General features: G+C 41.9%; 1 protein-coding gene across 6 annotated transcripts in view; it reads right to left on the bottom strand.

Annotated features, from left to right (window-relative positions):
• RABGAP1L (RAB GTPase activating protein 1 like) overlaps positions 1-13,795 on the bottom strand; it is a 775,464-nt gene extending 761,669 nt beyond the window's left edge. For 4 of the 6 annotated variants that reach the window (XM_004372833.3, XM_023728048.1, XM_023728045.1 and 1 more), the window contains exon 1: positions 13,656-13,794. The gene's annotated coding sequence lies outside the window, so the exon portion shown is untranslated. Of the gene's footprint in view, positions 1-13,655 lie in introns of all 6 variants that reach the window. The other 2 variants (XM_023728046.1, XM_023728049.1) reach the window with 1 other exon arrangement.
• Between the last annotated feature and the right edge of the window lie 390 nt (positions 13,796-14,185).

Here is a 14,185-nt window from a genome sequence, read left to right as displayed (position 1 = left end):
ATGAATCTGTGAAGCATCTCATAACATGGATGAAACTGGAGGACATTATGCTGAGTGAAATAAGTCAATCACAAAAGGACAAATATTGAATGAGACCTCTATTGTAAAAATTCATGAAAAAGTTTACACAAGAAGTAACAATCTTTTTTGGTTACAAGGGATGGGAGGGGTGGGCGTAAATACTAAATAAACTATAGCTAAGTAGTAACTTTGGTGAAGGGCAAGACAGTACACAATACTGGGGAAGCCAGCACAGCTTGTACAAGGAAAGGTCATGGAAGCTCCCTAGACACATGCAAACTCCCTGAAGGACTGACTGAATTGCTGGGTGGAGGGCTGTGGGGACCACGGTCTTAGGGAACATCTAGCTCAACTGGCATAACACAGTTTATAAAGCCAATGTTCTACATTCTACCTTGGTGAGTAGCGTCTGGGGTCTTAAAAGCCTGTAAGCAACCATCTAAGATACTCCACCGGTCTCACCCCTTCGAGAGCAAGGGAGAATGAAGAGAACAGGATACAAGGAAAAGATTAGTCCAAAGGACTAACGGACCACAGCTACCAAGGCCTCCACCAGACTGAGTCCAGTATAGCTAGATGGTACACGGCTACCACCACTGACTGCCCTGACCGGGATCACAACAGAGGGTCCTGGAAAGAGCTGGAAAAGGATGTAGAACAAAATTCTAACTCACAAAAAAAAGACCAGATTTACTGGTCTGACAGACTGGAGAAACCCCAAGAGTATGGCCCCCGGACACCCTTTTAGCTCAGTGGTGAAGTCACTCCCGAGGTTCACCGTTCAGCCGGGGATTGCACAGCCCCATAAAACAAATCTGGACTAATGAGGCACAGCAGTTCAGGGACAAGGACTAGAAGGCAGGAGGGGACAGGAAAGCTGGTGATAAGGAACCCAAGGTTGAGAAAGGACAGTGTTGACATGTTGTAGGGTTGTTACCCATTGTCATAGGGCAATATGTGTACTGTTTAATGAGAAACTATTTTGTTCTATAAACCTTCATCTAAATTCCAAAAAAAAAAAGAATTATCTATGCAAGATCAAATTAACAACAGCAACTCAAAAAGTCTGATGGGAAGCCTAGGGGACAGTGAGTTGAAGACAATGGTGATGGAATAATTTGGAATAGGGTAGTGAGAATAGCAGCAAAACTGGAAGAACATAATCGATGTCACTGAATTGTACATGTAGAAATTTTTGAAATGGTGAATCTTTGGCTATGTATATTTTCACCAAAAAAAAATAAAAAAAGGTCCCCAAGGTCGAGAAGGGAGTGTTGACATGTCATGGGGTTGTTAACCAATGTCATAAAACAATATGTGTACTGACTGTTTACTGAGAAAACTACTTGTTCTGTAAACCTTCACCTAAAGTACAATAAAAAAAAATTTAAAACAAAAAAAAGCCATCAATACAGATTAGCAGTTGAGTCACGAGGTAGGCAGATTTCGTAGTAACACAGATCTGCCTCTTACAAGCTGTGTGACCTTAAGCAAGTTACTGAACCTTTCTAATCTTGTTTCCTCATCTACAAACGAGGAATGATATTCCAGTAGTTCCTACCTCATACAGTTAGTGCAAAGATTAACTAGATCATGCACAGTACTTTATGCTATAACTGAGCCACGTAAACACTCAATAAATGTTAGCTCATTATTATTATACAAAAAAAAACCTGTAGCCAAATCACTTAATCTCTCTAATCTCGTAACAGCACTGGATCAAGAATTTAGATCCTGTGCTCTACCTACATTGTCTTCTGTGAAACCAACAAATGTTTTTAGTTATTTGCATCCTAATGACTATTTTTTTTCTTCAACCAACAAAAACTCCTAAAAGTTATTACTATCATCTTCTTCCAAATGAAATTCTCAAAAAGTACAAAAATAGTTAACAGCCTCTCTTTAGAAAACAAAATTTTCAGTGGAACGTAATAAAATTCCACTCTGATTAGCACACAAACACAAAGAAGTTTATATTCCAAATGAAAAGTATCACAAAAGTATCACGGTAACTGCTAAACAAACTGGTATCTCTAACCTACTATGATTAGATTATCTTTAAAAAAAACTTTATCTGAAATCTTCAAATGGTAGTCCTTGTTATTTGTCAACCAACTGCAACAGGAGAAACCTGTTTCATCTTACTACTCAAACTACTGACAATGCTGACAATATAGTATGTCAGAATACCAAAAAAAAAAAAAAAAAAAAAAAGATGCCTAGTCTCCTTAGTGAAAAATTAAGCTGTATAACTTATGCAGAAGAAATCTGTTGGTTCATTAATATTGGCAAGTAGGAGGTCCTAGGATTTGAATAATTACAATATTTCATTTAAATTTTCCATTAACTGCCAGGAAGCTTAGGCTACTGTTCACTTCTAGAATACTGAGGACAAAAAGGATGGAGTAAAGAAGATATTAACTCAGTTATCATTCAGTACCAACTTGATAGGCAGTAATACACCTTTGCATGGGCAGTCTCAGAAAGAGGCAATTCAAAATATTAGAACAAACATGTCGCTTTACAGCAGGGCAAATATGAGATAAAGATGTAAAATGAAACAATACAGTCAATGAGAGAAGAGCTTTGGTAAAATACAATAATAAATGAATGAGGTGGGGTGACAAATACCTGCTGAAATAACTAAATTACTTACCTTCAAACAACCTAAGAACCTTCAATAGCTGACTTTTCACTGAAGGAGTTCCCCAGTGGTGCAGCAGTTAATTCACTCGGCTGCTAACAAAAAGGTTGGCAGTTTGAGTCCACCCAGAGGTACCTGGGAAAAAAGGCCTGGCAATCTACTTCAAAAAAATCAGCCACTGAAAACCCTATGGAGCACAGTTCTACTCTGACACATGGGGTCACAGTGAGTCAGAATCAACTTGAAAACAACAAAGTAGGAGTATAGTCTATTCTGTTATACAAAGGTAAATTTACTACAGAGAAATAAACTATTCAAAGAAACACCTAATAACCACTGCAACAACCACCTGTATTTATATAATGCTCTTAGCAGAGGACCTCAAAATGACAAATTCAATATCTTCCAGCACAGAATAAACACTCTACATGGTTTATCAGAAACTAATGTTACATGTCTCTTAAACCTTTAAAACTGAAAACCACAGCTTTGTGTTTTTTCTAAAAATACTGTTTATTTGCATCCCCTGTACTGGAAGTCTTATTTTACAGTCCTGTCATTTTGCTTACTGCTGATAATGAAGTTAGAATATGGGTGTATATGTGGGTGGGAGGTAGGGGGAAAGTTAGAGAAAGTCTTCATTGGTGCATAAATTAATTCTATACTTGCCTTGTAAAGTGTGCTCCCTTTCCTGGAAATTTGACATTAAAAACCCCTTTGGGCTTGCATTACTTTCATATTTGTGAATATTCCACATGACAGTCTTCAAAGAGCCACATCACCGTTCTGTTTTAAGTCATTTGCCTGGTAGGCTATATTTTCACTACAAATTCCCACAACTAATGTTTTTGGGGGAGGTGTATCTTTAAAAAACATTTGCATTGTTTAAATTACGGACACCAATACCACACTTTGTACAACAAAAAAAATGGTGGTAGAAAATTTCAAAAGGTTCTATTAACCTCAATTTGTAAAACCTGACATGTTCCAAAAAAGCAAAGAGGGGAAGAGCGGGTGGGACAAAACCTGTGCTGATATGATTAGCTACTCCATCCAACTGGTGTGAGATATCTGAGGCATTCTGCATCTGAATTCTTATCGTGCTATTTGGGGCCTGCTACTGCTAACTGATTTTTTTTTTTTTTAACCATGCAGTGTTTCCTTGTCTGTCTGAACAACTGCCTCTTGGTCTATGTACAGGTTCCACATGAGCACAATTAAGTATTCTGGAATTCCCATTCTTCGAAATGCTATCCATAATTTGTTTTTACCCACACAGTCGAATGCCTTTGCGTTGTCAATAAAACACAGGTAAACACCTTTCTGGTATTCTCTGCTTTCAGCGAAGATCTGACATCAGCAATTATATCCCTTATTCCACGTCCTCTTCTGATTCTGGCTTGAATTTCAGGCAGTTTCCTGTCAATGTACTATTGCAACTGTTTTTGAAATATCTTCGGCAAAATTTTACTTGCATGTAATGTTAATAATATTGTTAGATAATTTCCACATTCTGTTGAATCACCTTTCTTTGGAATGGCCATGAATACAGATCTCTTCCAGTCGGTTGGCCAGGTAGCTGTCTTCCAAATTTCTTGGCATAGGTGAGTGAGCATTTCCAGCACTGCATCTGTTTGTTGAAACATCTCAACTGGTGTTCTGTCAATTCCTGGAGCTTTGTTTTATGCCTATGCCTTCAGTGCACTTGGACTTTTTCCTTCAATACCATAGGTTCTTGATCATATGCTACCTCCTATAATGGCTGAATGTCAACCAGTACTTTTTGGTAGAGTGACTCTGTGTCTTCCTTCCATCTTCTTTTGGTGTTTCCTGCATCATTCAGTACTTTGCCCACTGAATCCTTCAATACTGCAACTTGAGGACTGAATTTTTTCTTCAGTTCCTTCAGCTTGAGAAACGCTGAGCGTGTTCTTCCCTTTTGGTTTACAATCAGGAAAGGTGTGCCTCATCATACTTTCATCATACTTATTCAACCTGTATGCTGAGCAAATAATCCGAGAAGCAGGGCTATATGAAGAAGAACGTGGTGTCAGAACTGGAGGAAGATTAATTAACAACCTGTGATATGCAGATGACAAAACTTTGCTTGCTGAAAGTGAAGCACTTACTGATGAAGATCAAAGACTACAGCCTTCAGTACGGATTATACCTTAACACAAAGAAAACAAAAATTCTCACAACTGGACCAATAAGCAACATCATGATAAATGGAGAAATACTGAAGTTGTCAAGGATTTCATTTTACTTGGATCCACAATCAATGCCCATGAAGCAGCCATTAAGAAATCAGACAACATATTGCACTGGGCAAATCTGCTGCAAAAGACCTCTTTAAAATGTTAAAAAGCAAAGATGTCACTTTGAGGACTAAGGTGTGCCTGACACAAGCCATGGTATTTTCAATTGCCTCATATGCATGCGAAAGCTGGACAATGAATAAAGAAGACCGAAGAAGAATTGATGCATTTGAATTATGGTGTTGGCAAAGAATACTGAATACACCATAGACTGCCAGAACGAACAAACCTGTCTTGGAAGAAATACAGCCAGGATGTTCCTTAGAAGGAAGGATGGCGAGACTTCATCTCACATACTTTGGACGTGTAATCAGCAGGGGCAAGTCCTTGGAGAAGGACATCATGCTTGGTAAAGCAGAGGGTCAGCGAAAAGGAGGAAGACCCTCAGCGAGCTGGATTGACACAGTGGCTGTAACAACAGGTTCAAGCATAATAACGACTGCAAGGATGGCACAGGATCAGGTAGTGTTTCACTGTGTTGTACACAGGGTCGTTATGAGTTGGAACCAACTCAACAGCACCTAACAACGACAATAACCGCTAACTGAAAGGTTGGCAATTCTAGTCCATCCAGATTCCTCATAAGAAAGGCCTGGTGACCTACTTCTAAAAAAAAAAAAATCAGCCACTGAAAACCTTATGGAGTACAGTTCTACTCTAGCACACACAGGATGGCCATGAGTCAAAATCGACTCAATGGCAACTGGTTTGGGGGTAGTGGTGGTTCAGTGGTAGAATTCTCACCTTCTGTACAGGAGACTTGGGTTTGATTCCCAGCCAATACACCTCAAGCATAACCACCACCCATCTGTCAGTGGAGGCTTGCATGTTGCTATGATGTTGAACAGGTTTCAGCAGAGCTTCCATACTAAGAGTAGGAAAAAATGTCTGGTGATCTACTTCTGAAAAATCAGCCAGTGAAAACCCTGTGGATCACAACTGGTCTGATCTCATTGCGCATGGGGTCACTATGAGTCAGGGGCCAACTCGACAATGGTTAACAAAAACAACAATCTTATCGAACAGCTCATATGAAACTGCTGAAACTTTCTAAAACGACAGGACAACACAGTCTATACATCAGAAACAAATGGGGTAAACAGTATGACAATGACACATTTCCTGTTTATTTTGGAACCACCTTTGTCAACCATCCACAAGTAGCCCAGCTTTTTACCAACCAAGCAGTTGTTTATAAAAGCAACCTCATTACCAAGATTACCAAAATTTTCCACACACTTCAGTGATGAGCTATTAAATAGTGTCTGTGTTGTTACCTGGGCAACACTCTAAGACAGCTTTTACCTTTATAGAACTTGTGGGTCAAAGAGAAGTAAAGCTTCTGCAAATTCACTGTGCATCATTCTAATTGGAAGCAGTAAGTGTGAAATCAGCAACAGATAGAAAACCTTGAGTAACTGCCACTAGTGCTTCAATATGATTAACAGAAACGACTTAGTCATTTTTCTTCATTTCTACACCCAATGCCCCTGTGGAACAAGGCAAGCTCCATCCAGAACTTCAGAACATCCTCAGTCATACAGGCTATCAAACACATAAATGTTGAATCTCAAGGACGTTCTTTGAGTAAAGACCCTTATCAAACAACTATCAGTTTCTTCTAGTTCAGAGCAAAGGAGAGTGAAAAAAACTAACGACTCAAGGGAGCAATTAGTCCAAAGTACTAACGGACTACATTAATGAACCACAGTCTACATAACCCCGAGACCAGAAGAACTAGATGATACCCGGCCACCACTATTGACCGCTCTGACTGGGATTACAACAGAGGGTCCAAAACAGAGCGAAAGAAAAATGCAGAACAAAAGACCAAATTCACAAAAAAGACCAGATTTTACTGGTCTGACAGAGACTGGAGGAACCCCTAAGACTACAGCCCCTGGACACCGTTCTAACTTAGAACTGAATCTACTCCCAAAGGCCACCTTTCAGTCAAAGATTAGGCAGGCCTGTAAAACAAACAATAACACACGTGAGGAACATGCTTCTTAGATCAATCAAGTATATGAGATTAAATGGGCAACACCTGCCCAAAAACAAAGACAAGAAGGCGGGAAGGGACAGGAAAACTGGATGAATGGACACACAGAACCCACGGCAGAAGGGAAAAGAGTGCTGACACAATGCGGGGATTGTAACCAATGTCACAAAACAATTTATGTATACATTTTGGAAGGAAACAATTTGCTCTGTAAACTTTCATCTAAAGCACAATTTAAAAAAAAAAAAATCTATCAATTTCTCACACCTAGATTTTGTATAAAATAACCAGCCTTGCTGCCCTAAATTCTGAAAGCCAGCTACCTCAGCTGGGGATCTGTACAAACTGCCTTTCTGCCTGAACCAAACCTGCCTCTGAAAATTAAGATCCAGTCATTTAGAAATCACAGTTTAGAAGGCCCTTTGAAAAGACTTTCAAAACTGCTTCCTGCTCTGCTACAGTTAATTTGATGCTGTCTATTCATCAGAGCAAAAAAAAAAAAATTGGTATGTCCTTACAAAGAAAGTATTTTCCCTTTTCAAAAGTTTTAGGATTGGTAAATTCAAGGTTTTTCCCAACACTAATAATTTTCCCCTTCAACTTTTACTCTAAGGATATGTAAGTGCTCTCTGGATCATATTTTAATCAGGAGCACAGCACATAAAGCTTATTTAATGTTAAGAAGTACTAGATGACTCCAGGGGAAAAAATGAAAGATAAACTAAAAAGCAGAAAGGAAAGCTGGCATTCAAGGCTCTTAACCATCTGGTGCTAACTGACCTTTACCGCTAAGCTCTTTCACTACTGAGTTTTCCCTATCCATGCCTTTACACCTTTTATCACCCCAGCCTCTTTTCCAGAAAGGCCTTTCTCTCTATCCTATTTGCCCTATTTCCACACATTCAAATACTACCCATTCTCGAAGGCATAATTCAAATGTCAGATTTCCTTATCCTTACAACTAAAAGTAATCTCTCACTCCTCTCTAAACTCTCGTAGCACCTATATCTCTTTACCACCCCTTACTTTCTGCCTTGCATTGTTTCATTATTTAATCCCTCACATAGGCATAGTCCTCAGGTCAAAGTTCACGCCTTATTCATCTCTATTCAAACTCCTTAATAAAATGCCTTATATATATTAAGCGCTCAGGTTCAGCTAAATGAATGGCTTAGGTTAGGGAAAGAAAGAAGGCCAACAGAAATAATGCTAGAAATTGCTGGGTGGAGGGCTGTGAGGACCATGGTCTCGGGGAACATCTAGCTCAATTGGCATAACACAGTTTATACAGACAATGTTCTACATTCTACCTTGGTGAGTAGCATCTGGGGTCTTAAAAGCCTGTGAGCAGCCATCTAAGATACTCCACTGGTCTCATCCCTTCGGGAGCAAGGAAGAATGAAGAGAACAGGATACAAGGGAAAGATCAGTCTGAAGGACTAATGGACCACAGCTACCAAGGCCTCCACCGGACTGAGTCCAGTACAACTAGCTAGGTGGTGCCCGGCTACCACCACTGACTGCTCTGACCAGGATCACAACAGAGGGTTCTGGACAGAGCTGGAGAAGGATGTAGAACAAAATTCTAACTCAAAAAAAGAAAGACCAGATTTACTGGCCTAAAGGAGACTGGAGAAACCCCGAGAGTATGGTCCCCAGACACTCTTTTAACTCAGCGGTGAAGTCATTTCCGAGGTTCACCATTCAGCCGGGGAGTGGACAGCCGCATAAAACCAAATGGGACTAATGAGGAACAGCAGTCCAGGGACAAGGGCCAGAAGGCAGAAGGGGACAGGAAAGCTGGTGATAGGGAACCCAAGGTTGAGTAAGGATAGTGTTGATGTGTTGTGAGGTTGTAAACTATTGTCATAGGGCAACATGTGTACTAACTGTTAAATGAGAAACTATTTTGTTCTGTAAGTCTTCATCTAAAGTGAGAATAGCAGCACAATTGGAAGAACGCAGTCAATGTCACTGAACTGTGCATGTAGAAATTTTTGAAATGGTGTATCTTTGGCTATGCATATTTTCACCAAAAAAAAAAAAGGTCAAGAAGGGAGAGTTGACATGTTGTGGGGTTGTTAACCAATGTCATAAAACAATATGTGTACTACTGTTTAATAAGAAACTATTTGTTCTGTAAGCCTTTACCTGAAGTACAATAAAAAAAGAAAAAGAAAAAAAAGAAAATGCTAGATTAGGAGTCTGGAGACCTGGCTTTGCTAATAACCTTGAACTTGAGGCTCCTAGTGTGTTAATCGGCAATGTCAGGGGGCCGGGCTAAACCAGTTTTTCAAACTATAGATTGTTATCCATTTAGCAGGCTGTAAAATCAATTTGGGGGTTAAAATCCAGCAATTTTTTTTTAATGAAATGAAACAGAACAGAAAATACCAAAATGTATTATAGGCAGTGGTGTGTTGTAAATGTTATCAACTGGCTATCCAGACGGGGGAAAAAACACAGATATTCCTAGTGTAAATACTCCCACCATGGCCAATCTAAAGCTACCAATGTGATGCCACTGAATGTGGAGCTGGGTTGAAAGAGATGTGCACAACTGCTCTCACAAGCCAGTATGAGCTAGCTCTAGCATAGCACTGAAAAGTTAAGCATTGTTTTGTCAAACTTTTCTTTCAATTTCAAGTGGGGGTGGGGGGGTGTGTATGTGTGTGTATGCTGGATCAGGATGTAAAATTTCGCACTGTGGGTCACAGTCAAAAAAGTGTGATAAATGCTCTGCTAACAAGGTCCTAGTTACTTCCACATGTACTATGCAATTCAATAAATCTTACTCTTATATACATATATGTACTCTCTTCACCACAATTCATATTTCTCTTCAGTCTCAAAAATGAGATTATTGATATCGCCAGAAGGCAAATTATAGGGAGTAGAGGTTCTCAGCCTTTGTTCAGCCACACACATACCTGAGGAACACAAAGACACTCCTACTAGTAACAATGGCTCACTAGCAAAGGATTTGGGGGGGAAAAGGACAAAATGCACAATATGGGGAAAAGAAAACCCAAGTAGTTCTGATGTTTGTGCCCATGCCTTCCACCCCACTGAGAACCCGGGATACAGAGAAAACCAGTGCCATAAGAAAGTAATTTTTCATACCTAATTTTTACCAGTCAAAATTCCCAAGCATAAGCTTACATCCCCTCAATGAGACCTCCATTACTGAGAAATCCCAACTAGAATTAAGTTTTTGCCATGGACTAGAGACATGTAGCACTTGTTGAATTTAGAACAGGCAGGGAAAAAATGGCATACATAGCAAACAGTTTTTAGATTTGATATTCTGGGAAAATCAGCCTTTTACCAGGAAAAAAAAGACTGTCTTATTTTTGCACTTCTTATTTAAACTTATTAAACTCTGTGAGCAGGACTAAGTTTCTTAAATATATTTTCAGCTGTACGATGTCTATCACAACACAGTCTGTAACCAGATTTTTCCTATGTGTTTATAAAGAATTATGTTTTCTACTTTTAAGGCATTTAGAAAACAAGAAGACTCAGAATTTCAAATACACTAATAATCTAGCCCAAATATCTCTAACTCCAAATCAACTGAATGCATGCCTAGGAGTTTCCCAGGAAAATCCCCAAAATTTACACCAGAAAACACCAAAAGATGACAAAAGGAGTCAGCATGAGCACAACTTCCTATACTCAAACAATTAAGAATATAATATGGGAAGTAAATGAACTATGAAAAGGAGAATGTGGAGATACAAGTTCTGCTTAATTTCATTAACTCTTCCTTATTAGGGTCCACTGTTGTTCACACAGAAGAACTCTGGTGGCACAGCGGTTAAGCTCTTGGCTGCTAACTGAAAGGTCAACAGTTCCAACCCACCCACCACTCCGAGGGAGAAAGATGAGGCAGTCTGCTTCCATAAAGATGACAGCCTTGGAAACCCTGTGGAGCAGTTGTACTCTGTCCTACAGGGTCGCTATGAGTCGGAATTGATTTGACAGCAATGGGTGGTTGTTCACATCCTTATACTAAATTTCAAATTCTACCATGAAGTGAAAATCACTCACCACTCCGAAAAACTCTGAAGAGTCAAGTCAAGCAATGTTTTTCTCCATACTCTCAACATAAATACTCTCCTTAAAAATTGAGTATGGTTTATTAGAACTCAGTCTCAAGACTGCACTTTCTCTGCCTCCATAGTTTGTGGTGGCAAGTGCTCATATGACTATCTCCAGAAGAACTCCCTGAGCTGTCTTTGAAATAGCAGCAGCTGAAATAGCCTTGGGTGCTGGTCAACCTTAGACCCCGTGGCTGATCCATTTATATAAGGCAAGAGTTGTTCACATGTAGCAGTTCATTAAAACTTGTGTGACACAAGTGAACAAGCTCTGTGCCTGGGAATCCTACAGGCTACAGTATCTACTTCATTCTCCAAACACCCTCTATCCAGCCATAATCATCCCCACATCACTTCAACAAGACAATTGTAGGCTGGAATGTAGTCCCAGCTCTACACCACCAACACAAGAAGTTTTTGCTACTTAGAGACTACTGTCTTCAAAGTCAATCTCTAGAAGCCTGGCTATCTTCCACACATAATATTTTTACTTGGCACAACAGAATTCCTTCTTCTAACTACTCCAAGAGACTGGATAAAAGGACTTTCACCTTTAATACTGTAGCATCTCAGAGTTTAAATAAATATACATTAACTGAGTAATTTCAAGTTTGGGTTAAGGCAAAGAAAAAATTTTAAGTACAAGTTTTCAGAAGTCACAAATTTCAAATTGGTGAGGTGGTAAACATGAACACTCCTGTCGGCATGCCTAATAAAATTCTACCATCAAAGTAAAAAACATCATAGTAACTACTTGAGTGAAAATGATCTAAATCATGAAACAATTATCAAAGGAACAAAAATTCTCAGAACATCACAACTCTAATATATGGGAACTTCCATCAAATAACTTCGGTCAAAAAAAATTAATACATTATAGTCACTCTTTTTTATGTTGGTTGGTACACTGGTTTTATGTCCCAATATTACTGGGACCTACTACGTTGTATCCAGCTTTTTAGTGTACAGTGTAGACTATATAAACATGTTCACATATAAGCACTCACTGCCCTACCACATTTGCTACCCCCTGAAGACTTATTAATACATAATATGAAAGCACATCTTGAACTAATTTAGTATAGACACCACTCTAACTCAAAGTCTTAGCTCAAATCCCCAAGTACGTGGGCACTTAGTTCAAGTTAACGATAATACACACATTAAACTCATCTAGTCTTTCTCCTCTGCGATCTCATTGTCAATTTCACATGGAACTCTCTCCTGAGATAATGAATCATACCAGTTTTCCCATGCTAACAGCTTGTGGAAATACATTTTCCATGGGCAAAATTCACTTCCAATTTTACCACAAGCAAACTTTATGTCCACATTTTCTGATATCATAACTGCAGAAGTGGAGCAGAAGTCAAACATAAACACTATTTTGAGAAAGGTCAGAAGGTTTTCATAAAATTGTGTTTTCAGAAATGTCTAACAAGCAACAATTTATTCCTACCATATGCAGGAAAATGTAAATTCATTAAAAATCCCTAAACTTTCTAGTACCAAAAATACAGGCCTTGAAATCCGTTTCCAAAGTCTGCACTGAAATCTGTCAAGCAAGCAAAAGTTCTCCTTACCATTAGTGTAATGAGGTTGGCGTTTCTCCTCACTTGCACGCAACCCTCAATTCTGCAAGTTAACCACCTAATTTTGGTACATTTTCTAAGATAACCCTATCTGAGAGGTCCAAGGGAACACAAAGGCACCTGGACAAATTGCCCTAAGAGGAGGAACGAACTCTGTTAGTCCATCCTCCTTTCGCCAGGCCATCTCCAGCTGGCCGGTGGCCCCTTTCCACATGCTGACGCACTGCCCAGCGCAGCACCGCTGGCGACCAGTGCAAAGTATTAGCCCAGTCTCAGAAAGTTTGACTCAGTTATCAGGACACGGAACTCTCACAACCTGGGCGGGGAAGGGGGTGTTTGTCATGGCCCAGGCGGTCAACTCTGAAGCGGGGAACTCTTTGCAGGTAGAGATCTGGCCAGGACGCAGCCCATCCCAGACTGCAAAACCACAAGCATCAACAGCAAGAGCGGAGCAAAGTGCCCGGCGGGGGAAGGGGAGCGCGAGGAGGAGACACAGTCACGAACAGAAGACTGCGTGGGTAAAAACCTACCCTAACCACACGCCCCCCGGACGCAGGGCTGCTGGGACTGAGAACCCGGCAGCAGCCACAGCGCAGCAGCGAGAGGCAGCAGCGAAGGCGATGGTAATGTCAGGAAGGCACAGCTGGAAGCGGCGGCCGCCGAAGCCACCACCCCACCCCCAGGTGAGGGGCGCCGACCCCTCCCGCCCGCCTGCCGTCTAGGGTGCCCCCCGCTTCCCACGACCTGGGCCGCGAGGAGCGGCCGCGGGGGAGAACCGCGGCGTCCGGAGGCGGCCGACAGCCCTGAGCCCGCCCTATGCCCTCCTCCCCGCGGTCCTCCAGCATCCCCGTCCCGGGCCGGGCCCCCATCCCGACTCTCCCCCGGCTCAACCGCGCCGCCAACACCCCCGGCCCGGCCCGCGGCTCTGGGCCGCCAGGCCGACGTCGGGTCCCTAGGAGACCGCCCTCGCCTCACCTCCTCACGTCTCCGCGAGCAAAGCCGGAACAACAACTCTGCCAGGCACCCGCGTCCCATCCGCCGCCCCGCGCTTTGCGGCCGGGCGGGTCCCGTTCACTCTGCCGCTGCCAGATCCCTGACAGGGCGGAGGGAGCTGAGAGGAGAGGGGAGTGGAGGGGGATGGCCCAGCCGGAAGAGGAGAGGGAGGGGGCGGGCCGAGGAGGAGGAGGAGGAGGAGGAGGAGGAGGAGAAGGTGGAGGAGGAGGAGGAGGTGGGGAAGGTGGCGAGTCGGGAGCGAGCCCGTCCGGGCCCATCGGCGCGGCGTGCGCGCTCCAGGGAGCGGAGGCGCGTTCCTTGCCCCTTCGGGGCGGCGCGCACGCGCCTACACGTCCACTTCTGCTCGCGCGTGGGCTGGGGGCAGGGGTGTGAACCTGTTACTTGGCTGTTCTGCTCTCCTTGACAAGCAGGGTTGTAAGAGGAGGGACGGAGGAAGGGACACGAGGTTCTCGCGACCCTTCAAAGCCTCCTCGAGAGGTAACTGCGCCTGT

This window comes from Trichechus manatus, unplaced genomic scaffold (assembly GCF_000243295.1).
Source record: "Trichechus manatus latirostris isolate Lorelei unplaced genomic scaffold, TriManLat1.0 scaffold00021, whole genome shotgun sequence".
In the NCBI taxonomy this organism is placed as follows: Eukaryota; Metazoa; Chordata; class Mammalia; order Sirenia; family Trichechidae; genus Trichechus; species Trichechus manatus.
The sequence above is the reverse complement of the archived record's forward strand: the minus strand, read 5'-3'. Positions and strand labels throughout refer to the sequence as shown.